The sequence below is a fragment of the Ovis aries genome, chromosome 8 (assembly GCF_016772045.2).
Source record: "Ovis aries strain OAR_USU_Benz2616 breed Rambouillet chromosome 8, ARS-UI_Ramb_v3.0, whole genome shotgun sequence".
Classification (NCBI taxonomy): Eukaryota; Metazoa; Chordata; class Mammalia; order Artiodactyla; family Bovidae; genus Ovis; species Ovis aries.
The window spans coordinates 38,967,705-38,992,918 of NC_056061.1; positions in this window are offsets into that span (position 1 = coordinate 38,967,705).

The following is a 25,214-nucleotide window of genomic DNA, read 5'->3' on the forward strand; positions in this document are numbered from 1 at the left end:
GATACCAATCCACACCTATTAGAATGGTTGAAAATTTAAAACTCAGACCACACTAAATGCTGCGGAGGCTCTGGAGCATTAGGAACATTCTTACGTTGCTGGTGGAGTGTGGAATGATTTAGCCACTTTGGAAGATAGTTTGGCAGTTTCTTACTAAGCATACTCTTATCACGTGATCCAGTAATTGCACTTCTTGGTATTTACTCAAGGAGTTGAAACTTCTGTCAAAAGAAAAACCTGAACAATGGTGTTTAGAACAGTTTTATTCATAGCTGCAAAAACTTGAAAGCAAATTGCAATGTCCTTCAGTAGGTGAATGGATAAATAAACTGTGGCACATTCGAATGGTGGAGTTTTATTCAGTGCCAAAAATAAATCAGTTATCAAACCATGAATAAGCATGGAAGAATTTAAATGCATATTACCAAGAAGATAACATATACAGCTTGTAAGAAGCCAACGTATATGGTTCTAACTACATGACATTTGGAAAAGACAAAACTATGAAAACAGTAAAAAGGTTAGTGATTTCTAGGGTTTATTTAGCAGGAAGAAATGAATAGGCAGTGTACACAGAATTTTTATGGGACCTCTAAATACTTTCCATTCTATTTTGCAATGAACTTAAACTGCTCTAAAAAGTGAAAGTTATTAATTATGAAAAAAGTAAAAGTCAAGAGGCTTTGAAAAACATTAATAGGAAAATTCTATCCCTCACTTAGTTGTCAAGCAGCCTAGTTAAAATGTAAATCCAGCTGTATTTTCATTCCCTTGTTGAAAACTCTTCAAGGACTCCCCATTGCTTACCTGAACAAGTGTGGTGTGTGTATCACTGGCAGTACCTGAGACGATTTTAAGCTATATGTGAAAAACTGTCTTCTAAAACTTTAACTGTAATGCATTTATTGTAGAGTATATGAAAAAATAAAACTAGTATAACAAAAAAGTAGAAGTTGAATAACCATTTTCTGATTCTGATAATTGGATTATTTATCTCTATGCAGTGGTAAGCCAGCACATTGCTATACAGCCTTTTAACAATTCAATTGCTTATAAAGCATTATTTTTCTTCTATTATTATCCATTATAAAATTAGGGGTATTTTCTGCTATTGAGGGAGAATTTTAATCACTTGAATGTTAAGGCAGTTAATATTTTTAAATGATCTAGCTCCTGGACTAAGTTCCTAACAACAACATAAAATGTTTTATAGGCCTCAAAATATTTTTAAAATGATTTAAAATAATCATAAAATAAGCATAGCTGCAAGTAAAATATATTATAGTAATAGTTTAAAGTAGAGCTCTCTTATACCTGGTGAAATCAAATTAAAATTAAAACTTTTTCACTAGCTTTTACTACTCAATGCCTTAAAAAAATCATATACAAGGTAATTACTTATATTTCCCCTATTACATTTTTTAGTGTTATCATCTTTCAAATTTATTGGACTTTTATAATTGGTCTAGTACTCTCCATTGCTATGGAGTTGTAGTTTGATTTTTTTCCCTTGTCATGGAAAGATGGCAGTTGTTATAACAAAGAACTAAGATTTCCAGCCTTTGAAATGAAGGCCCTTTCCAGTGTCTTGAAAGACCATGAAATAGAAAGACTATTTCTCTTATTTCCCAGCATGATGGTATCATTACAAGAGGAGTTCCACTTACCCAGGACAATACAATTATCGCCAATAGAATCACCAAAATACTGAGTGGTCTTGGACAGGAAGCATTTATGGAATATTATGAAATGTTTCATAGTAAGGATGCCAGAGACTTTAAACAGAACTCAAGAGGCAGCTGGAGCAAGGCACAATCTAGAATCTTTTGAGGGCAAGGTGTTCAGTCTCACAAGATCAGTAACCTGCTCATTCCTCCAGTTCATAAATACACTATGTAATTTCCACTTAATAAGCAATGCCTATATTTTACATTTTATCCAACTTCTATCTTGGAGCCTGTTTCTCTGTTCTTTCAAATATGTCCTAGACTGCACCAGCAGAAGTCAAATCAGTATTCTCTCCTTATCCTCAGCACATAGCCACGTGTCTACTACATAAAGACTAACAAAAGATGTACATAAACATAAATTGAAGTCCAAAACTCTTTGTCAATTTTAAAAATATCTTGTTTCTGTGTTATTAAGATGAAACAATTGGTAAGATTGGTTTGCTATATACTCATACCTATGATGTCATGTACTACTTGTAGATATTATTTATGCAATATAGAAATAATTTGAAATTACAGTTGTAAGCAGAGTATTTCAATGATGTTTTAACACTCATGCTTATAAAAACAATGTAGTTCCTGATTTCATATTATGTTATATTTATGCAGTAACCACTTCTTTGCCATAGACCAAAATCTCTTCGAAACTCCATATTTTCATCTCTCCAATTGTGCCTTTCTTTCTTCAAGGGCAGAATCTCAAAATGTTAGTCCCAAATCTTGGGACTAAGAGTTAGTCCCAGTTTTTCATCCCTCCCTTTACCCAATCCCTTTGCCATGTGATCTGCAGCCCATCCCATTAGAGGTGGAATGTACTTCATCTTGACTTTGGATTTGGTATGTGCCTTGTATTAGCCAAGTGCTTCCTTGTTGGCTCAGATGGTAAAGAAATTGCCTGCAATGCAGGAGACCCTAGTTTGATCCCTGGATTGGGAAAGATCCCCTGGAGAAGGGAATGGCTACCCACTCCAGTATTTTCTGCCTGGAAATCCTGCCAAAGGAGCCTGGTGGGCTACAGTCCACAGGGTCACAAAGAGTTGGACAGGATTGAGCAACTAACACTACTTCTGGTATTAGCCAAAGAAACATAGCAGAAAGAGAATTTGCTGATTCAGGCCCTAGAATATTTCTACTTGATCTGCTTCATTCTGCCATCACCATGAGAAGTACTTTTCCCTCCACTTGGGCCCCCAAATGAATACAGTTTGGATCCAGAATGAATTCAACCCACATCAAAGAGCCAAGTTCCACCAGATTTATACAGTGAAGCAAAGGCAGCCAACCAAGCCTCAACTACATCAGCTAACTTTGGACACATTTTAGATATGTAAGAAAGAGACGCAGATGTGTAGAGCGGACTTTTGGACTCTGAGGGAGAGGGAGAGGGTGGGATGATTTGGGAGAATGGCATTGAAACATGTATACTGTCATGTAAGAAATGAATCTCCAGTCTATGTCCAATGCAGGATACAGGATGCTTGGGGCTGGTACACGGGGATGACCCAGAGAGATGTTATGGGGAGGGAGGTGGGAAGGGGGTTCATGTTTGGGAACACATGTACACCCGTGGTGGATTCATGTCAATGTATGGCAAAACCAATACAGTATTGTAAAGTAAAATAAAGTAAAAATAAAAATTTAAAAATCAAATAAAAAATTAAAATTAAAAAAATAAAAAAAAGAATGAGTATTGTTTTAGATTACTTACTTTTGAGGCAGTATTTTAGGCTACAGCACTGTGATAGATACAGACTTTGATCAATTCTTTCAGCAGCTTTGTCACAAGCTTCTATCTGGTAAGCATTAAAAGGCTACGGTGAAGCTGAACACCATTCAGGTATGACCTAAATCAAATTCTTTATAATTATAGAGTGGAAATGACAAATAGATTCAATAGATTTGATAGACAGAGTGCCAGGAGAACTATAGACAGAGGTTTGTGTCATTGTACAGGAGGCGGTAATCAAGACCATTCTCAAGAGAAAGAAATGCAAAAAGATAAAACGGTTGTTGGAGGAGGCCTTACAAACAGCTATGAAAAGAAGAGAAGCAAAAGGCAAAGGAGAAAAGGAAAGATATACCCATCTGAATGCAGAGTTCCAAAGAAAAACAAGGAGAGATAAGAAAGTTTCCTTGGTGATTAGTGCAAAGAAATAGAGGAAAACAATAAAATGGGAAAGACTAAAGATCTCTTCAAGAAAATTAGAGATACCAAGGAAACATTTCATGCAAGGATGGGCTCAATAAACGACAGAAATGGTATGGACCTAACAGAAGCAGAAGATATTAAGAAGAGGTGGCAAGAATATACAGAAGAACTATACAAAAAGATCTTCATGACCCAGATAATCACAATGGTGTGATCACTCACCTAGAACCAGACATCCTAGAATGCAAAGTCAAGTGGGCGTTAGGAAGCATCACCACAAACAAAGCTAGTGGAGGTGATGGAATTGCAGTTGAGCTATTTTAAAACCTAAAAGATGATGCTATTAAAGTGCTACACTCAATAGGCCAGCAAATTTGGAAAACTCAGCATGGCCACAGGACTGGAAAAGATCAGTTTTCATTCTGATCCCAAAGAAAGGCAATGCCAAAGAATGTTCAAACTACCACACAATTGCACACACCTTACACCCTAGCAAAGTAATGCTCAAAATTCTCCAAGACAGGCTTCAACAGTACATGAACCGTGAACTTCCAGATGTTCAAGCTGTATTTAGAAAAGGCAGAGGAACCAGATATCAAATTGCCAACATCTGTTGGATCACAGAAAAAGCAAGAGAGTTCCAGAAAAACATCTATTTCTGCTTTATTGACTATGCCAAACCCTTTAACTGTTGGAATGACAACAAACTCTGGAAAATTCTTAAAGTGTTGGGAATACCAGACCACCTTACCTGCCTCCTGAAAAATGTGTATGCAGGTCAAGAAGCAACAGTTAGAACTTGACATGAAACAACAGACTGTTTTCAAATTGGGAAAGAGGTATGTCAAGGCTGTATATTGTCACCACGCTTAGTTAACTTAAATGCAGAGTACATCATGGAAATGCCAGGCTGGATGAATCACAAGTTGGAGTCAAGATTGCTGGGAGAAATGTCAGTAACCTCAGATATGCAGATGACATCACCCTTATGGCAGAAAATGAAGAGAAACTAAAGAGCCTCTTGATGAAAGTGAAAGAGGAGAGTGAAAAAGCTGACTTAAAACTCAACATTCAAAAAACTAAGATCATGGCATTGAATCCCATCAATTCATGGCATCGAGTCCCATCAATTCATGGCACATAGATGGGGAAACAATGGAAACAGTGAGAGACTTTATTTTCTTGGGCTCTAAAATCACTGCAGATGGTAACTGCAGCCATGAAATTAAAAGACACTTGCTTCTTGGAAGAGAAATCATGAACAACCCAGACTGCACATTAAGAAGTGGAGACTTTACTTTAACAACAAATGTCTGTCTCATCAAAGCTATGGTTTTTCTAATAGTCATGTATGGATGTGTGAGTTGGACTATAAAGGAAACAATGCCAAAGAATTGATTCTTTTGAACTGTGGTGTTGGAGAAGACTCTTGAGAGTCAGTTGGATGGCAAGGAGATCCAACCAGTCCATCCTAAAGGAAATCAGTCTTGAATATCCATTGGAAGGACTGATGCTGAAGCTGAAACGCCAATACTTTTGTTAGGAGAAGCACACTGATTGAAACCACCCACCCTTGCCAGGCACCATAGTAAACATTTGCATGAGTTGTTTAATGACAGGAGGTCTTGGTAAGGAACATGGAACTAATAAGCCTCCTCCAACCAGAAGAGTTCGGGAAAGGTCAAAGGAGACACCACATGTCCAACCACCTCCCAGAATCCTTCTCTCTAGCATCCATCTTGGCTGAACAAGGTGTGTGCCACTAGGAAGGACTCTGAGTCAGAGTGATTGGCTAAAGACAACCCAGAAACTAATCCCATTACCATAAAACCTGAGACTGCAAGCCATGTGACAGAGCTGTTCTCCTGGGTTCCCTTACCCTACTGGTCTCCACCCAGGTGCCCTTTCCCAACAAAATCTCTTGCTTTGTCAGCACATGTGTCTCCTTGGACAATTCATTTCCGAGTGTTAGACAAGAGCCCAGTTTTGGGCCCTGGCCTGGGTCCCCCTTCCTTCAACACTTTGGCCACCTGATGCGAAGAACTGACTCATTTGAAAAGAATCTGATGCAGGGAAAGGTTGAAGTCAGGAGGAGAAGGGGATGACAGAGGATGAGATGGTTGGATGGCATCACTGAATCAAGGGACATGAGTTTGAGCAAGCTCCAGGAGTTGGTGATGGACAGGGAGGCCTGGCATGCTGCAGTCTCTGGAAGTCACAGAGTAGGACGGGACTGAGTGACTGAACTAAAGTAACTGAAGTTGAAGAAGCCTGCACAGTTGTGGAGACAGGGTGTTTCTGAGCAGCTAATGCTTCTGGTCTTTTAAGAGTTGAGATGCAGGTAGCCGCAATAAGTGATTTTCCATGAAACAATCTCTTGGTATGGTTTGGTATTTGGTATTACTTAAGCCTGTAACATTGGCCTTCACAGTTATTCTTTAAGCTAATTGTTACCCTGATATATTTTCCACTAATAACTAGAGTGGGTTATGCAACCAAACTTTGAATTGAGATAGTAATTGTCTATTACTTTTTTTTTTTAAGGGTCAACAAGTTTTAATGACAGTACTAAAATAAACTGAGTTAGAGCCTTCAAGCATTAAAGAATAAAAAACTGACAAATTAAAATTAAAAAGTTAAATTATGATATAGTGATATTTCTCTTTCATTTCTGTTCTTTTTACATAGTGAAATACCTGATTCAAGGCCCAAGGCTACTTCTTATCAATTATTTAGTCTCCAATAGGTCATTCAATCTCTCCATGCCCCACTTTCCTCACTGGTAAAATATGGAAAATATCTAACATCTGCTTCTAAGAAGGATTATTATGACTAACAAATAATATGATAAAAAGTCACTTTACTTTTAAATGGAGTCAGGATAAGTAAATGCATATATATTTACATATGTACATATTCAAATATACGTGTGTAATATTTAATGTTACTATCAGCTCAAATGCATAATAAAAAATGACCCATGGCTTTATACCTATTTCAAAAGTGTTTCCAATTCGGAGAACTTCCCATCACAGTTTATGATTTCATCTACTTGTGGCCTATTCTTGCTTTCTTATTTTTGCCCATGGAAAGAGTACTATCAGTAAACAAGGAGTGAATTCATTCACTAGGGAACAATCATCCATAATATTTAATGTAAATCTTTTTCCATTTACCATAACAGGATATTAAAAGTGATTGAGCTTGTAAGTGTGTGGTTATAATCACATTTATTAAATAATATGCAAGTATTCATTTACTAATACAAAATATGCACAAGTGATTTAGAATAAATGAGAAAGAGTCATATACAAGCACTGTATGAGTGATTTTAGGTTACAAAAAGAAAAACCTGGGAAATGCTTTTGATTTTGATTCCCTTGTTAATATTCACTTTTATCCAATACTAAATGTCTGCAAGTGGCTGAAATTAGTAATTAAAAATGTGATATCTTGTGAAGACACATAGGAAAACTTTTCAAAGACCTTAAAACATAAACTGCTCACATGTAATCAAAGAGAATATATTTAATATTTTGCCTCATTTATATAGCTTTCTAGAAGAAAGAAAGCATATTAATAGTAATAATTTTCAGCTTAGTTACACTGGAACCCATTTGAAAATTTCCGTAGGAAAGTAGTAACTAGAAACAAAAATACATTGCTTCTGTACTTGGAGAACTGCAGCCAAGAGTGAGCATGATGTCATCCCTCTGCTAATTGTTAGCCCAGCATTAAGTATCTGGAAATTATTCATTCAACCAAAATCTAGCAAGATTTATTCCATCCCCCATACACAAATGCCAGAGGAAAAGTGGAATAAATAGGTGAGTTTCATGCTTCAAGGTGTCTAGGAAAGAAACAGACAGGACACATGCAAACAAGTAAAAGTAAATAATGTAAATTTAGACAATGAAAAATATATTGAAGAAAATACCAATTACTACAGAGAGTAACTAGGCAATACTAGGTAGAAGAGACAGAGAAAGTCTCATTTGAGAGGGTGATATTTGAGATAAATAACTGTGGATATTATGTAGCATAATTAATTATTTTCTACTGTAGACATTGTTCTATAGAGGCAAAAATTAAGAACGATTTAAAGCTAATTTCACTCAAAAGAGATAGGCTGGAGATTTAGATAAGGTTAAGGAAGGATGGGAAATAGATGGGGAAACAGTGGAAACAGTGTTAGACTTTATTTTTCTGGGCTCCAAAATCACTGCAGATGGTGATTGCAGCCATGAAATTAAAAGACACTTACTCCTTACCAACCTAGATAGTATTGAAAAGCAGAGACATTACTTTGCCAACAAAGGTCCATCTAGTCAAGGCTATGGTTTTTCCAGTAGTCATGTATGGATGTGAGAGTTGGACTGTGAAGAAAGCTGAGCACCAAAGAAGTGATGCTTTTGAACTGTGGTGTTGGAGAAGACTCTTGAAAGTCCCTTGGACTGCAAGGAGATCCAACCAGTCCATTCTAAAGGAGACCAGTCTTGGGTGTTCATTGGAAGGAATGATGCTAAAGCTGAAATTCCAGTACTTTTGCCATCTCATGAGAAGAGTTGACTCATTGGGAAAGACTCTGATGCTGGGAGGGATTGGGGGCAGGAGGAGAAGGGGATGACAGAGGATGAGATGGCTGGATGGCATCACCGACTCGATGGACATGGGTTTGGGTGAACTCTGGGAGTTGGTGATGGACAGGGAGGCCTGGCATGCTGCAATTCATGGGGTTGCAAAGAGTTGGATACAACTGAGAGACTGAACTGAACTGAACTGAAGGAAGGATGGCCAGAAATAAATAACATTTTACAGCTAGTTTAAAATGTCTAAAATTCTGATATATGGACAAACACACTTAAGCTCTGGAGTTAGACAGATCAGAATTTAAATCTCTCTTTGAGGTTATCAACTGAGAGGCTTTGGGCAAGTCACTTCATTTCTCTGACAATACATATTTCATAGACTTGATTTTCATAAGAGACATTCTTTACCTTCTAACAAAGTGAAAAACCACTTTATCATACAAAATAACAGCAGTTTGCAAATGTCTGCAACTCGGACAAAGAATTGGTGGGTTAAAGTGGAAAATGCTAAGGTTAATAACAACGAAGTTTAATTGCAATCTTCAACCTTAAAGCAAAGGTTTTCAACAAAAGTCAAGTAATGAGTAGGATTTAGATTTTACAGAGGCAGTTGAGTGCTCTTTCCATGTAGATGCTTCTATGGTAGCACAGGATACAGCTGCCATATCACACTAATGGCCCCTGCTCTACTGGACTAATGATTAAGAACACTAGCAGATTCTCATGAATGCAGGCATTTCCCAGACAATCTCACCCATATATTGATAACAATTTTCATTTCAGTTTTAACTAAAAATTTGAGAGAGTTGCCCTCAAAGCATCTTTGCAGTCAGGCTATATGTGTTTAGATTTTAAAAAAACCGCAGCGGCCTTAATTTTGCAATACTGTGTAACACAATAAATTCTGGCTATTTTATATTCTGTCTCATGTATCTTTAACATAGCCTATAGCTAAGCTTTTGTTGATCGCCATGGCTAATGAAAGTATATGACTCGGCAAAAGTTTCAGAAACCACATGTATCTGCAGTCCTGGGATAGAGGGAGGAAAACACTGTTTTACTTTTAAAATTACAAAAATCTAATTTGTAAGTCACTTAGGAAGACAATGGCTTCCCAGGTGGTGCTAGTGGTTAAGAACTTGCCTGCCGATGCAGGAGACATAAGAGAAGCAGTCAGATCCCTGCGTAAGGAAGATCCCCTGGAAGAGGAAAGGCAACCCACTCCAGTATTCATGCCTGGAGATTCCATGGACAGAGGAGCTATGGTCCATCAGGTTGAAGAGTTGGACACAACTAAAGTGAGTTAGCACAGCTAAGGAAGAAAATAGATGCTATTTAAAAGGCTTTGTTAAAGGATAATTTCTATACCGTTAGAAATATCTTCCAAATATGTTGTTTAGCATATGCTCAAAATAACTACATTGAAATCCTTCCATTCGACTATTGTCAATATGCAGCCTCAACAGTGTGGCATAAAACAGGGCTCCAGGGGACCGAAGGAGGAGAGAGTACTTTCAAGGAGCTGACAATCTAGGTGAGAAAACAGAAGGATGATGCAGAGTAAGTGACAAGCCTGTTTGTGATCCCAGAAAGCTGGTTAGGACAACCGCTGCCCTGCCCTTTTCTTTATTTACTTCACTCATTCTGAGGGACATGAGCCCAGGATGATATCACTTAAGACTCAACTCACAACCCTTGGAGTGAACTCTAGTCAATGGCTCTAATCCAAGCTGAAAATTTGGGTCTTTGGACTATTGTGCCTTTCTGTAAGTTATATCAACTTCTCCACGGTCTCTGACTCCCTAGGAAAACTTCAACAGGTCAGTCTTTAAAATGACTTTGCACTCTCTAGCACTAAAAACCCGAGAAGCGGCTGCAGGACTGCTCCTCATTTTCTGGGTACACACACACTCTAAACCCTTGACTTCTCCACATACTTATAACACTTACCACAAAGGCCATGGTAAGTATCTGTTACTCAATTTCCTATTCAACAGTGTCATACTTTATTTTGCAGTAAGTGATTGAGTGGCTAATACCTTGACCACAGCTTTAAAAAGATAATAATTTCTCACTGATATTTTTTCAGAAAAATTTAAATTAACTTTATTGAGGTATAATTTCCATGTTCATTTCTGTGTTAGTCACTCAGTCGTATCCGACTCTTTGCAACCCTATAGACTGTAGCCCAACAGGCTCCACTGTCCATGTAATTCTCCACCCATGAATACTGGAGTGGGAAGCCATTCCCTTCTCCAGGAGATCTTCCCAACTCAGGGATCAAAGCTGGGTCTCCTGCAATGCAGGGATATTCTGTACCATCTAAGCCACAAGGGAAGCCCTGGAAATTTTATAATTTCCATAAAAGTATCTATTTGATACCAAATGTATATGATTTGATGAGTTTTGACAAATTTATATACTTGGTCAACTATAATCACATCAAGATATAGAATATTTCCATCTTTGATGACTTGTAATTTTCTTAAGTTATATCACTTGAAGCTGGAATGTGGAGTAAAAGGTATATACATTTTTAAAGCTTTCACTGTATGTTGCCAAACTGCCTTCTAGAAACTTATTCTAATTAGCCAGCTCTGATATAGGTGAGAATGCTAAATTTAGATAGATGATTGCCTTATTGACAGCCATGTTGTCCCTTCCAAAAAAGATCTTAATTTTGACTAGAATTAACACAAAGAGTTTTTTAAAATCTTTGCTTTGATAATTAATAAATCTGAATTATTATAAGAGTGGAATTCTTAGAAGTGAATTAAATGCATTTGAAAGAAACTGATGTGATATTGTTTTAGAAGATGATAATTTAATATAAAAGTTTTAAAATTTTTGTTTCAAAAATAGAAAAAGTTTAATTGAGGTAACATTTACATATGATAGTTTTCTCTTCCCTTAGTGCTACTCCAAAGGTAATCCACAGGCCTTAGTAGCAGCATCACCAAAGAATTCATTAGGAGGGCAGATCCTCAGGCCCCATTACAGACTTTCTGACTCTCAAACACTGGCTTCAGGCCCCTCAGTGTCTTAACAAGCCCTCTACTTGATTCTGATGCATCCACAAATGTGAAAAAGATGGTTCTTTGAGAATATTTTAAAAAGAGAGGAAAAAAATCCTTTCCTACACTCAAGAGTAAATCCAGCATTTATTAATCACCAAATATTTTTTTCAGCATTTAACCTTTCAGATCTAGGTCTACTGACTGACTAAAACAGTTGAGATTTTCCTAAGATAATTTCTAGGTTTAAAAATTCATGACTGGCTTGTGCACAATTCTGAATTAAGGGCTATCAAAGATATAAAGAAGTCATGAGTCATAATCTTTGTCTTCAAAGAAATTACCATTTGGTTGGTTAAGCCTAACATAGCTAAACATTCAGGCTCCTTTGGTAACTGTGAAGTGACTGACGTAGACAATAGACTACACAGGTCCCAGAGGAGATGAAGGTCCTTGAGGATCTGGGGGGACAGCTTGGGCTTCCCCGAGAATGTGCAGCATGAAGTGTACCTCAAAAGTTGTATAGGTTTTGCTTCAATGGAAGAGAATGACGGAGGACATTTTTGGTGAAAAGACAGTTTAGCTCAGTTCAGTCGCTCAGTTGTGTCCAACTCTTTGCCACCCCATGAACTGCAGCACACCAGGCCTCCCTGTCTGTCACCAACTCCTGGAATTTGCCCAAACTCATGTCCATTGAGTTGGTGATGCCATCTAACCATCTCATCCTCTGTCATCCCCTTCTCCTCCTGCCTTCAATCTTTCCCAAAATCTGGGTCTTTTCAAATAAGTCAGCTCTTCACATCAGGTGGAAAAAATATTGGAGTTTCAGCTTCAACATCAGTCCTTCCAATGAACACCCAGGACTGATCTCCTTTAGGATGGACTGGTTGGATCTCCTTGCAGTCCAAGGGACTCTCAAGAGTCTTCTCCAACACCACAGTTCAAAAGCATCAATTCTTTGGCGTTCAGCTTTCTTTGTAGTCCAACTGTCACATCCATACATGACTATTGGAAAAACCATAGCCTTGACTAGACGGACATTTGTTGGCAAAGTAATGTCTCTGCTTCTTAATATGCTATCTAGATTGGTAATAACTTTTGTTCCAAGGAGTAGGCGTCTTTTAATTTCATTGCTGTCAGTCACCATCTGCAAGTGATTTCGGAGCCCAACAAAATAAAGTCTGCCACTGTTTCCACTGTTTGTCCTTCTATTTGCCATGAAGTGATGGGACCAGATGCCATGATCTTAGTTTTCCTAATGCTGAGCTTTAAGCCAACTTTTTCACTCTCCTCTTTCTCTTTCATCAATAGGCTCTTTAGTTCTTCTTCACTTTCTGCCATAAGGGTGGTATCATCTGCATATCAGAGGTTATTGAAAAGACAACCAAATAGAATAAAAGCTGTCTTAGAAAGAGGAGGTAGCTGATTGGGTATGTTAGAAACTGCAGGTAGGTGCATAGCTTCAGATGAAACTATAAAGGAAGGCAGAGTCAGAAGGCTATTGGAAACTTACATCCATTTTCTGGGTATTTTATGAAGCATGCAGTTCTTAAAAGTTGTTTTCCTGGTCAAATGATAATCCCCTTATAGGATGATTTGACTATGCCAATCAGATTACGAGATCCATATTAAGGAAGTCACTTAAGCAATACAAAGCAAGATTCCTTTTGAGTTGACTCGAGAGAGAGAGCCTTGAATTATAATTATGTTCTAGAAAACTTTTGAACTTTACCTGCTTTCAGAACAATAAAATTTGCATATTTCCTACAGATAGCTGCTGCTGCTGCTGCTAAGTCGCTGCAGTTGTGTCCACCTCTGTGCGATCCCATAGACCGCAGCCCACAAGGCTCCCCCGTCCCTGGGATTCTCCAGGCAAGAATACTGGAATGGGTTGCCGTTGCCTTCTCCGTCTTACGGATAGAATTGAGATTAATGTTTGGCATATTTTATAAAGGCTGTGTTATAACCATGTTTTCTTGTACAAACTTAAAAATCCAAGTATTTAATGATGACCTAATTTAACAAATTTCAAAACCCTTTTGACACTGCTTTGGGACATTAAGCTATGTATATTAAAAACCTACACAAACTACAGTATATGTTTCTCAAACAATACTCAGGATTGTTTTCTTTAGAGAAATTGCAATGAAATTAGAGAGATACGCAAGACAGTCAAGGAAAGCTTATACAAGAAGGTCAAGGAAAGTTTAATAAAATATATAAAAACTTTGCATTACTAGTAAGGGGATATGACATTTTTATGCATAAGAATCTGATAAAGATTTTAAACATCAGTTCAAATCAGTCTATTGATTGACAGTTGTAAGTTAGCAGTGGTTTGTTAAAATGACTTACTACTGTGGAAAAATGCTGCACCCAGTTATATCCTTTACAAATTCTTCATGTCTTATGGTATGATGCTTGCATCTAGAGGCAAAGGATAACAAAAAAGTAGATGTATCTTAAAATATGAAATAGAGATTTTCACTTTCAAGTACACTGAGTTTATTAAATTGGTCCATAGGGTTTATGATTAAGTATTGACAGTGCCATGAATCATAAGCATATAGTGTCTGCTTCACAAGTTGTAGTGATGTTTGTCATGCTGATGGTACAATTTAATAGTTAGAGAGTTCTCTTAAATTAAGGGGCTATGTGATTTTAATCTATAATAGTAATTTCTGGAAAAAATTAGATGAACTATTTCAATTGGTATCTTGTAAATTGGGGATTAAATAAAACAAAGTGTATGGTTTTGTCAATGCATTGTAGAGATTTTACTACAAAGTGTTCAATTGAGTGCTTGACTGCCTGAGCTGATGCTTTATTGAATTGATCATTGTGAAAACACAATTTTGCCTTTGGATAGTCATTTGTTGGCCTCCCCTAGTCAAAACCACTTTGCTTTTAATAGAGCTTTGAACTAATAGAGTTTCTAAAGGTTTCTTTGAAAACCTCCCTATTACTTATCTCTATAAATAATAACAGTATTTATAACAGCTCTCTTTGAGCTGTTACCTCATTTTCCTGTCTAATAATGTGACATCTGACATATTTATTTGAAAGGAAAAGTGACCAAGAATTAATCCATTGTAAACCACCAGCACTTGAACAACTTTGCAAATATATGGCTTTAGGTAACAATTTTCTAATATCTTCTCTCCATATAGTACCTATTTTGAGTAAGAGTAAACAAAACTTAGCTTTAAAATATTCCCCAGATATGTTTATTGTAACTTCCACTAAAAGCAATTTTCAATGCACTATGTTATTACAAAGTTGTATACTAAAACTTCAGTAAAATTGAAAATAGTAAATAAGATTATAGCTTTTAGAGATAAAACTTTAAAAACTATAACTCAATCCCTACATTCAAAGATAGAATTACTACAACAACATTAATACCTGTTATACACAGCAATGTAACTGATGTTGTAGTTCTATATATCAAACACAAATAAACCTATAGTTTGTGGGGCCAAAATATGAAAAAATTTCATAAATTACTGCAGGGAGGTGTTTTTCTATTATTATGTGACTGTACAGATTCAAATTTGACTCTCTACTAATATAACTAAACTGTAAACTTTAATCCTTTTTTAACCACATCATTATACAAAAAGTTGTATGTCAATATACAAATTCTGTTACTGTATATAATAACTTATACTTATTTATAATCACTTACATACATAATTTAAGTGGTGTCTGTGCAAACAGTATTACAATCTACATTAGCCACTTATGCATGATTTCACCTATAACCCAAATAAATTTGAGCCTATATGGCTCAGTCAATTAATTAAGTCATACTCACAAAAACAGAGTCAAACCACCAAATAGTAATTGAAACAAAAGTTTAATCTTTGTATCTTTCAAACAACTTTGAAAAGGATCTAATCCTAATTCACACATAGCAACAGAGCTAAAACAAGCAAACCCAAAAGCTTAGTCTCTCACGATTTGTATGTTTTTAAGCAACTTTTAAAATAACTTTAATTTGAAACAATCTCCAAGTTACAAAACATTGCAAGCATAGTACAATATTTTTTTGAAACATTTGAGAGTAACCTGTCAGCCTGATGCCCCATTACCTCTGAAACAGTATTTATTTCTTATAAATGAGTACATTCTTTTACATAACTGCAATATAGTCAGGAAATTAACACTGATATATTACTACCATCTATTCCTCAGACCCCCTTGAACTTTCACCAATTGTTTTACAGCAAAAGGATCTGGTTCAGAATCATGCATTGTGTTAGTTGCCATGTCTCATTAGTCACCTTTAGTCTAGTATAGTTCTTCATTCTTTTTTTTTTTTTTTTGTAATCTTGACATTTTTGATTGTCACAAGCCAGTTGTTTTGAAGAATATCATCCAATTTGGGATAGTCTAATGCTTCTTCATGGTTAGATTAGTTATGTATTTTCAGCAGAAATGTCACATGTGATATTATATTTTTCCAATTGCATTCTATATCAAGTGGCACACCCTTCTCATTTATCCTATTTATTGATGATGATCATTTTGTTTGCTGTTTTGGCTTAAACAACATAAATTTACTCTCTCGGGGTTTTGGAGGCTAGAAGTCCAAGATCAGAGTGTCAGCTAAGTTGATTCCTTCTATAGTGGCTCTGAGAGAGAATCTGTTCCATGCCTCTTCCTAGCTGCTGGTGGTTTGCTGGCAATTTTTGGCATTTCTCGGTATGTCAAAGAATTGCTCTGATTTCTGCATTAATTTTCACATGGTGTTCTCCCACTTTCATTGTGTTCTTTCTATGTTTAAATTTCCCTTTTATTAGGAGTCAGGTTACATAGATTAAGGAATCCCTGGTGGCTCAGTGGTAAAGAATCCTTCTTCAATGAAGGAGACATGGGTTCAATTCCTGGGTCAAGAAGATCCCCTGGAGAAGGAAATGCAACCCACTCCAGTATGCTTCCCTAGGAAATTCCATGGACAGAGAAGCTTGGCAGGCCACAGTCCATGGGGACACAAGTCACAATTTAGTGACTAAACCACCATCACCATATTGAATTCAGGGGCCAACTCTAGTATGACGACATCTTAACTAATTACATCTGCAATGACCCTATTTCCAAATAAGGTTCCATTCTATGGTAATGAGGGCTGTACTTCACCATATGAATTTTCCAGGGGACGCAATTCAATCCCTAACAGAGGCAGAAGGGATTGTTCCTTCCAAACTACATTTTATTGCCCTCAGAGCCAGTTGGTTCCAGAAACAGTAGTTAATTCTTATTTCCAGGTGTGTGTGTGTGTTTCAGACACTCATTTCACTTAACATAATGCCTTCTAGGTTCACTTGTGTTGTTGCAAATAGCAGGATTTTCACTTTCTTTATGGATAATTAATATTTCACAGATTTTTTAAACATATGTACTTATTTGGGGAGATGTATATTTAGAAGTGGGATTGTTGGATCATATGGTAGTTTAATTTTTAATTTTTTGAGGAAATTTCATATGCTTTTCCAGTGGCTGCACTAACATCCCACAAGGGTTCCCTTTTCTCCAGACCCTTGTTGATATTTGTTATCTCCCATCTTTTTTTTTTTCTCTTTTGTTTAATTGGAGGATGTTTGCTTTACAATACTGTGCTGGCCTCTGGCATATATCAACATGAATCAGACACAGGTATACATATGTCCCCTTCCTCCTGAACTTCCCTCCCACCTCCACCCCATCCCACACCTCTAGGTTGTCAAAGAGTACTGGATTGAGCTCCCTGTGTCGCTCAGCAGATTCCCACTTGCTATCTGTTTTACATATGGTAATGTATATGTTTCCATGCTATTCTCTCAATTCATCCCACCCTTTCCTTCCCCCATTGTGTCCAAAGGTCTGTTCTCAGGCTGTGTCTCCACTACTGGTATTCCACTACCTTGAGAAAAACATAATTGAAAGAGACATGTGTACCCCAAAGTGTGTGGCAGCACTTTTTACAATAGTTAGGACATGGAAGCAACCTAACCTAGATATCTATCAACAGATGAATGCTTAGGGAAGGTGTGGTACATATATGCAATGGAATATTACTCAACTATGAAAAGGAATGAATTTGAGTCAGTTCTAATGAGATGGATGAACTAGAGACTATTATACAGAGTGAAGTAAGTCAGTGGAAAAGGCAATGGCAACCCACTCCAGTACTCTTGCCTGGAGAATCCCATGGACAGAGGAGCCTGGTAGGCTGCAGTCTGTGGGGTAGTGAAGAGCTGGACATAACTGAGAGACTTCACTTTCACTTTCCACTTTCATGCTTTGGAGAAGGAAATGGAAACCCACTCCAGTATTCTTGTCTAAAGAATCCCAGGGATGGGGGAGCCTGGTAGGCTGCCATCTATGGGGTCGCACAAAGTTGGATATAACTGAAGCGACTTAGCAGCAGCAGCAGCAGCAGCAGAAGTCAGAAAGAGAAAGACAAATATTGCATATTAATGAATCTGTATGGAATCTAGAAAGATGGTACTGATGAATCTCTTATCTTCTTTATAACAGCTTTCCTAACAGGTGTGGAAGAAAAGTTGTGACCAACCTAGACAGCATATTGAAAAGCAGAGACATTATTTTGCCAACTAAGGTCCGGCTAGTCAAAGCTATGGCTTTTCCAGTGGTCATGTATGGATGTGAGAGTTGGACTGTGAAGAAGGCTGAGTGCCAAAGGATTGATGCTTTTGAACTGTGGTGTTGGAGAAGACTCTTGAGAGTCCCTTGGACTGCAAGGAGATTCAACCAGTCCATTCTGAAGGAGATCAGCCCTGGGATTTCTTTTGGAAGGAATGATGCTGAAGCTGAAACTCCAGTAGTTTGGCCACCTCATGCGAAAAGTTGACTCATTGGAAAGGACTCTGATGCTGGAGGGATTGGAGGTAGGAGGAGAAGGGGACGACCGAGGATGAGATGGCTGGATGGCATCACTGACTCGATGGACGTGAGTCTGAGTGAACTCCAGGAGCTGGTGATGGACAGGGAGGACTGGCATGCTGTGATTCATGGGGTCACAAAGAGTCGGACACGACTGAGCGACTGAACTGAACTGAACAGGTGTGAGATAATCCATCATTGTACTTTTAATTTGCATAGCTCTGATGACGTTAAGCACTTTTCAAAGTATCTATAGGTTATTTGTATGACTTTTTTTAGAAAAAAAGTTCATTCAGGCTTTTGTTACATTTTAAAATTAGATTATTTGTTCTTTTTCTATGATTTACCAAAACAGAAAAAGAAATTTCATATACAAAAAGTCCTAAAAACTTCACAAAATAACTATTAGAATTAGTAAATGAATTCAGTATAGTTGCAGGATACAAAATTAACATTAAAATCATTTGCATTTCTATACACTAACAGACTATCTGAAAGAGAAATTAAGAAAGAAATCTTGTTTACAATAGCATTGAAAACAACTAAATTCTTAAAAATAAATATAACTGAGGAGGTAGAAAATCTGTGCACTGAAAACTACACACTTTCACACTGGTGAAAGTAACCGAAGACACAAATAAACATAAATATATATTGTGTGTTTGGGTTGGAAGAATTAACATTATGAAAATATCCATACAACCCAAAGCAATTTACATATTCAGTGCAATCCGTATCAAAAGTCCAATGGCATTTTTTATAGAACAGAATTAAAATAAATCAGCCTAAAATTTGTGTGGAATTACAAAACACCCCAAGGAGCCAATGGAGTCTAAGAAAGAAGAAGAAAATTAGAGGCACCACATTTTCTGATTTCAAACAATATCACAAACCTACAGTAATCAAAACTGTATGGTACTGATATGAAAACAAGTGCATAGACCAAGGGAAGAGAATCTAATCTTTGACAGGAGTACCAAAGGGATAGGACATTCTTCAATAAATGGTGTAGGGAAAGCTTCATATACATATACAAAAATGAAATGGTATCCTTATTTTGCACCATTCAAAATATTAATTTGAAGTGTATTAAAGACTTAAGTGTAGTACCTGAAAACAAAACTCCCAAAAGAAAGCATGGGGAAAAGCTCCATGAAATTGTTTGGTAATGAATTTTTGTATAAGACACCGAAAGCACAGGCAACAAAAGCTAAAATAAATAGGCATGATTACATGAATTAAAAAGCTTCCTTTCTTGCTGTCTTTCTTTTTCAATTGATATTTTGTAGTGGCATGATTTGGTTTTTTTCTTTTCATTATTTGTGTATCTATTATAAACTTTTTCTTTGTGATTACCATGAGGTTTTCATAATATATCTTACAGTTATATAATGGTCTATTTTAAGTTAATAACTATTCAGCTTCAGTTGCATGAAAATTCTACATATTTACTTGCTCTCTTTCACATTTTAGGTTGTTGTCAGAATTTATATATTTTTGTGCTATGCATCCATCAACAAAATGTTACAGCTGGGTTCTATCCCTGGGTTGGGTAGATCCCCTGGAGAAGGAAATGACAATCCACTTCAGGCCTATTGCCTGGAAAATCCCACAGACAGAGGAGCCTGGTAGGCTACAGTCCACGGGGTCGCAAAGAGTTGGACACGACTGAGCGACTTCACTATAGTCACTATATATAGTTATTTTTAACATTTTTGCTTTTTAACCTATAGGCTAGAGTTCAAAGTGTTGTACACACCACAATGGTAATATTACAGTATTTTGAAGGGCAGTGACCCTGAGGAGCCACCCCGAGCCTGAGGCCAGGGCCAGTGGCCGGGAGGAGCAACCCGAGGAGCTGTGGCTGAGCAGGAACAGGAGGGGCTAGAGGAGCTATCCCACGTTGAAGGTCAGGAACGGCAGTGGTAAGGAGATACCCCTCGTCCAAGGTAAGGAGCAGGGGCTGTGCTTTGCTGGAGCAGCCGTGAAGATATACCCCACGCCCAAGGTAAGAGAAACCCAAGTAAGATGGTAGGTGTTGCAAGAGGGCATCAGAGGGCAGACACACTGAAACCATACTCACAGAAAACTAGTCAATCTAATCACACTTGGACCACAGCCTTGTCTAACTCAATGAAACCAAGCCATGCCTGCGGGGCAACCCAAGACGGGTGGGTCATGGTGGAGAGATCTGACAGAATGTGGTCCACTGGAGAAGGGAATGGCAAGCCACTTCAGTATTCTTGCCTTGAGAACCCCATGAACAGTATGAAAAGGCAAAATGATAGGCTACTGAAAGAGGAATTCCCTAGGTCATTAGGTGCCCAATATGCTAATGGAGATCAGTGGAGAGATAACTCCAGAAAGAATGAAGGGACTGAGCCAAAGCAAAAACAATACCCCGCTGTGGATGTGACTGGTGATAGAAGCAAGATCCAATGCTGTAAAGAGCAATATTGCATAGGAACCTGGAATGTGAGGTCCATGAATCAAGGCAAATTGGAAGTGGTCAAACAAGAGATGGCAAGGGTGAACGTCGACATTCTAGGAATCAGCTAACTAAAATGGATTGGAATGGGTGAATTTAACTCAGATGACCATTATATCTACTACTGCGGGCAGGAGTCCCTCAGAAGAAATGGAGTAGCCATCATGGTCAACAAAAGAGTCCGAAATGCAGTACTTGGATGCAATCTCAAAATGACAGCATGATCTCTGTTCATCTCCAAGGCAAACCATTCAATATCACAGTTATCCAAGTCTATGCCCCAACCAGTAACGCCGAAGAAACTGAAGTTGAACGGTTTTATGAAGACCTACAAGACCTTTTAGAACTAACACCCCAAAAAGATGTCCTTTTCATTATAAGGGACTGGAATGCAAAAGTAGGAAGTCAAGAAACACCTGGAGTAACAGGCAAATTTGACCTGGGAATGCGGAATGAAGCAGGGCAGAGACTAATAGAGTTTTTCCAAAAAAACACACTGGTCCTAGCAAACACCCTCTTCCAACAACATTCGTGACATTGTACAGGAGACAGGGATCAAGACCATCCACATGGAAAAGAAATGCAAAAAAGCAAAATGGCTGTATGGGGAGGCCTTACAAATAGCTGTGAAAAGAAGAGAGGTGAAAAGCAAAGGAGAAAAGGAAAGATATAAGCATTTGAATGCAGAGCTCCAAAGAATAGCAAGAAGAGATAAGAAAGCCTTCTTCAGTGATCAATGCAAAGAAATAGAGGAAAACAACAGAATGGGAAAGACTAGAGATCTCGTCAAGAAAATTAGAGATACCAAGGGAACATTTCATGCAAAGATGGGCTCGATAAAGGATAGAAATGGTATGGACCTAACAGAAGCAGAAGATATTAAGAAGAGGTGGCAGGAATACACGGAAACTGTACAAAAAAGATCTTCACGACCCAGATAATCATGATGATGTGATCACTAATCTAGAGCCAGACATCCTGGAATGTGAAGTCAAGTGGGCCTTAGAAAGCATCACTACAAACAAAGCTAGTGGAGGTGATGAAATTCCAGTTGAGCTGTTTCAAATCCTGAAAGATGACGCTGTGAAAGTGCTGCAGTCAATATGCCAGCAAATTTGGAAAACTCAGCAGTGGCCACAGGACTGGAAAAGGTCAGTTTTCATTCTAATCCCAAAGAAAGGCAATGCCAAAGAATGCTCAAACTACTGCACAATTGCACTCATCTCACATGCTAGTAAAGTAATGCTCAAAATTCTCCAAGCCAGGCTTCAGCAATACGTGAACCATGAATTCCCTGATGTTCAAGCTGGTTTTAGAAAAGGCAGAGGAACCAGAGATCAAATTGCCAACATCAGCTGGATCATGGAAAAAGGAAGAGAGCTCCAGAAAAACATCTATTTCTGCTTTATTGACTATGCCAAAGCCTTTGACTGTGTGGATCACAATAAACTGTGGAAAATTCTGAAAGAGATGAGAATACCAGACCACCTAACCTGCCTCTTGAGAAATTTGTATGCAGGTCAGGAAGCAACAGTTAGAACTGGACATGGAACAACAGACTGGTTCCAAATAGGAAAAGGAGTACGTCAAGGCTGTATATTGTCACCCTGCTTATTTAACTTCTATGCCGAGTACATCATGAGAAATGCTGAACTGGAAGAAGCACAAGCTGGAATCAAGATTGCCTGGAGAAATATCAATAACCTCAGATATCCAGATGACACCACCCTTATGGCAGAAAGTGAAGAGGAACTAAAAAGCCTCTTGATAGAAGTGAAAGAGGAGAGTGAAAAAGTTGGCCTAAAGCTCAACATTCAGAAAATGAAGATCATGGCCTCTGGTCCCATCACTTCATGGGAAATAGATGGGGAAACAGTGGAAACAGTGTCAGACTTTATTTCTTTGGGCTCCAAAATCACTGCAGATGGTGACTGCAGCCATGAAATTAAAAGACGCTTACTCCTTGGAAGAAAAGTTATGACCAACCTAGATAGCATATTCAAAAGCAGAGACATTACTTTGCCGACTAAGGTCCGTCTAGTCAAGGCTATGGTTTTTCCAGTGGTCATGTATGGATGTGAGAGTTGGACTGTGAAGAAGGCTGAGCACCGTGGGATTGATGCTTTTGAACTGTGGTGTTGGAGAAGACCCTTGAGAGTCCCTTGGACTGCAAGGAGATCCAACCAGTCCATTCTGAAGATCAACCCTGGGATTTCTTTGGAAGGAATGATGCTAAAGCTGAAACTCCAGTACTTTGGCCACCTCATGAGAAGAGTTGACTCATCGGAAAAGAGTCTGATGCTGGGAGGGATTGGTGGCAGGAGAAAAAGGGGTCGACAGGGGATGAGATGGCTGGATGGCATTATGGACTCGATGGACATGAGTCTGAGTGAACTCTGGGAGATGGTGATGGACAGGGAGGCCTGGCGTGTTGCAATTCACGGTTCACAAAGAGTGGGACACGACTGAGTGACTGAACTGAACTGAGTTCACCTTTACCAAAGAATTTTATACTTTCAAAGCTTTTTGTTACTAATTAATGTCTTTTGTTTAAGCTGGAGGAACTCCCTTTAGCATTTCTTTAAAGAAGGAATTATGATGATACAGTTCCTTATCCTTGGTTTGTCTTGGAAAGTCTTCCTCTCTCATTTCTGAAGGAATACTTTGCTAGGTAAAGTATTCTTGATTGGAAGCTTTTTCTTTGAGCTTTTTGAAAATATGATCCTACTCTCTCCTGATCTGCCGGGTGTCTGCTGAGAAATCTGCTGATGGCTTTATCAAATTCCTTTACATTGATGACTTTACAAAATTTTTCTCTTGCTGTTTTCAGAATTCTCATTTTTAATTTTTGAGAGGTTAATTATAATGTGTCTTGGTGAAAGCTTCTTTCAGTTAATTCTCTTTGGGGATATTTAATCCTCATGTACCTGAATGGCCATGTCTCTCCCCAGATTTGGGGAGCTGCAGGTATTTCAAGGGTTCTACCCTCACCTCCATCCAATACAGCATTTTCTGTTATCATTCCCACCCTCACTACATAGATTGTTTCAGCCCCTCCCTCTAATCTCTCACCCTTCTCCTCAGATTTCTAGATCTGACTCTGAATCCAACTTTCCTAATCTGCATCATAGAAGATCTGGAAATTGGGCTAGCAAAAACTCTCCTTCAGGGTAAAGGATAAAGAAAAGTCAGACTGGGGAAAGATGCATTGAGGAAAGATAGGAAACACTCTAATTTAATTTTTTTCCTTTGACACTCTACTTCCTTACCTCCCACTCTAGCCTGGGGAGTACAGCAGCAATTTAAAGGACACATGACTAAGGGTAGCATTATGGCTCATACAGAGGATACAATACAATTTCACCGGTGATTTTTCCTATCACAGCTATATTTTAACTAATTTAGCTAATCAGTCACATCATTATTTTTAAAAGCATTTAAAAATAAATATGCTCAATAAAATCTTGAAATCATATACTCTTATTATATATTAGCTTTCTTCAATTTTCCCTTTCAAATAAGAATACTGAATTTCCATACTCTTAATTAATATGAAAAATATATTTGCCAGTTACATAAGTCCATATAGCAATTATAATTATATGAATGAAAATAATAAATATGTATAAAGTATAAATGTGTGTGCAGAAAGATACAGCAGTAGAAACTACTTTAAAATCAAATTCTAGAGAATATTTTGAGGAAAAAATAGAGTGAATCAAAATTACAGTTGATAGTGAAAATTGATGGTCTTGAACTAAAGTATAAAAAGATGAATATTTATAAAGTAACTATAAATTATTAATTTTATTTAGAAGCATCATTAGCAAGCTCTTACAGCATTATAATAGTCTCATAAGGAGCAGAGGTAAATGGATTATTGCCTCTGAAGTAAACTTCCCTCCATAAAATGTCTCTGATACCACAAATTGTAAATTAACTATGGATTCCTTTGAAGATCTAATAGCTTCTGTGTTTATCCTTTTCCTTCTATATTAAGGAAATATATTAACAATTTTCATGGAGAACTAACCAACCAAACCTGGTTTGCTCAAGAGAAGGACTAGTCACTTTTTTAGCTTACATAATTTCTCACCACATCTTCCATAGGGGAGGGTAAATAAAATGCTGCCTTCTACTGGCTCACATTGTATTATTTTTTGAATAATCTTAATATTTAAGAAAGTCCAAATGGAACATGTAAAATGTGGATCTATTCTATAACCCATGATAATAAACAGTATGCCTTCAATGCAACTTTGTTGAATGGAAAAATGAGATACTAAAAATATTCAGTTCAAAACAGATATGGTTTAGTTATCCACACCCATCATATTTTCTCAAGAGAAATATTTT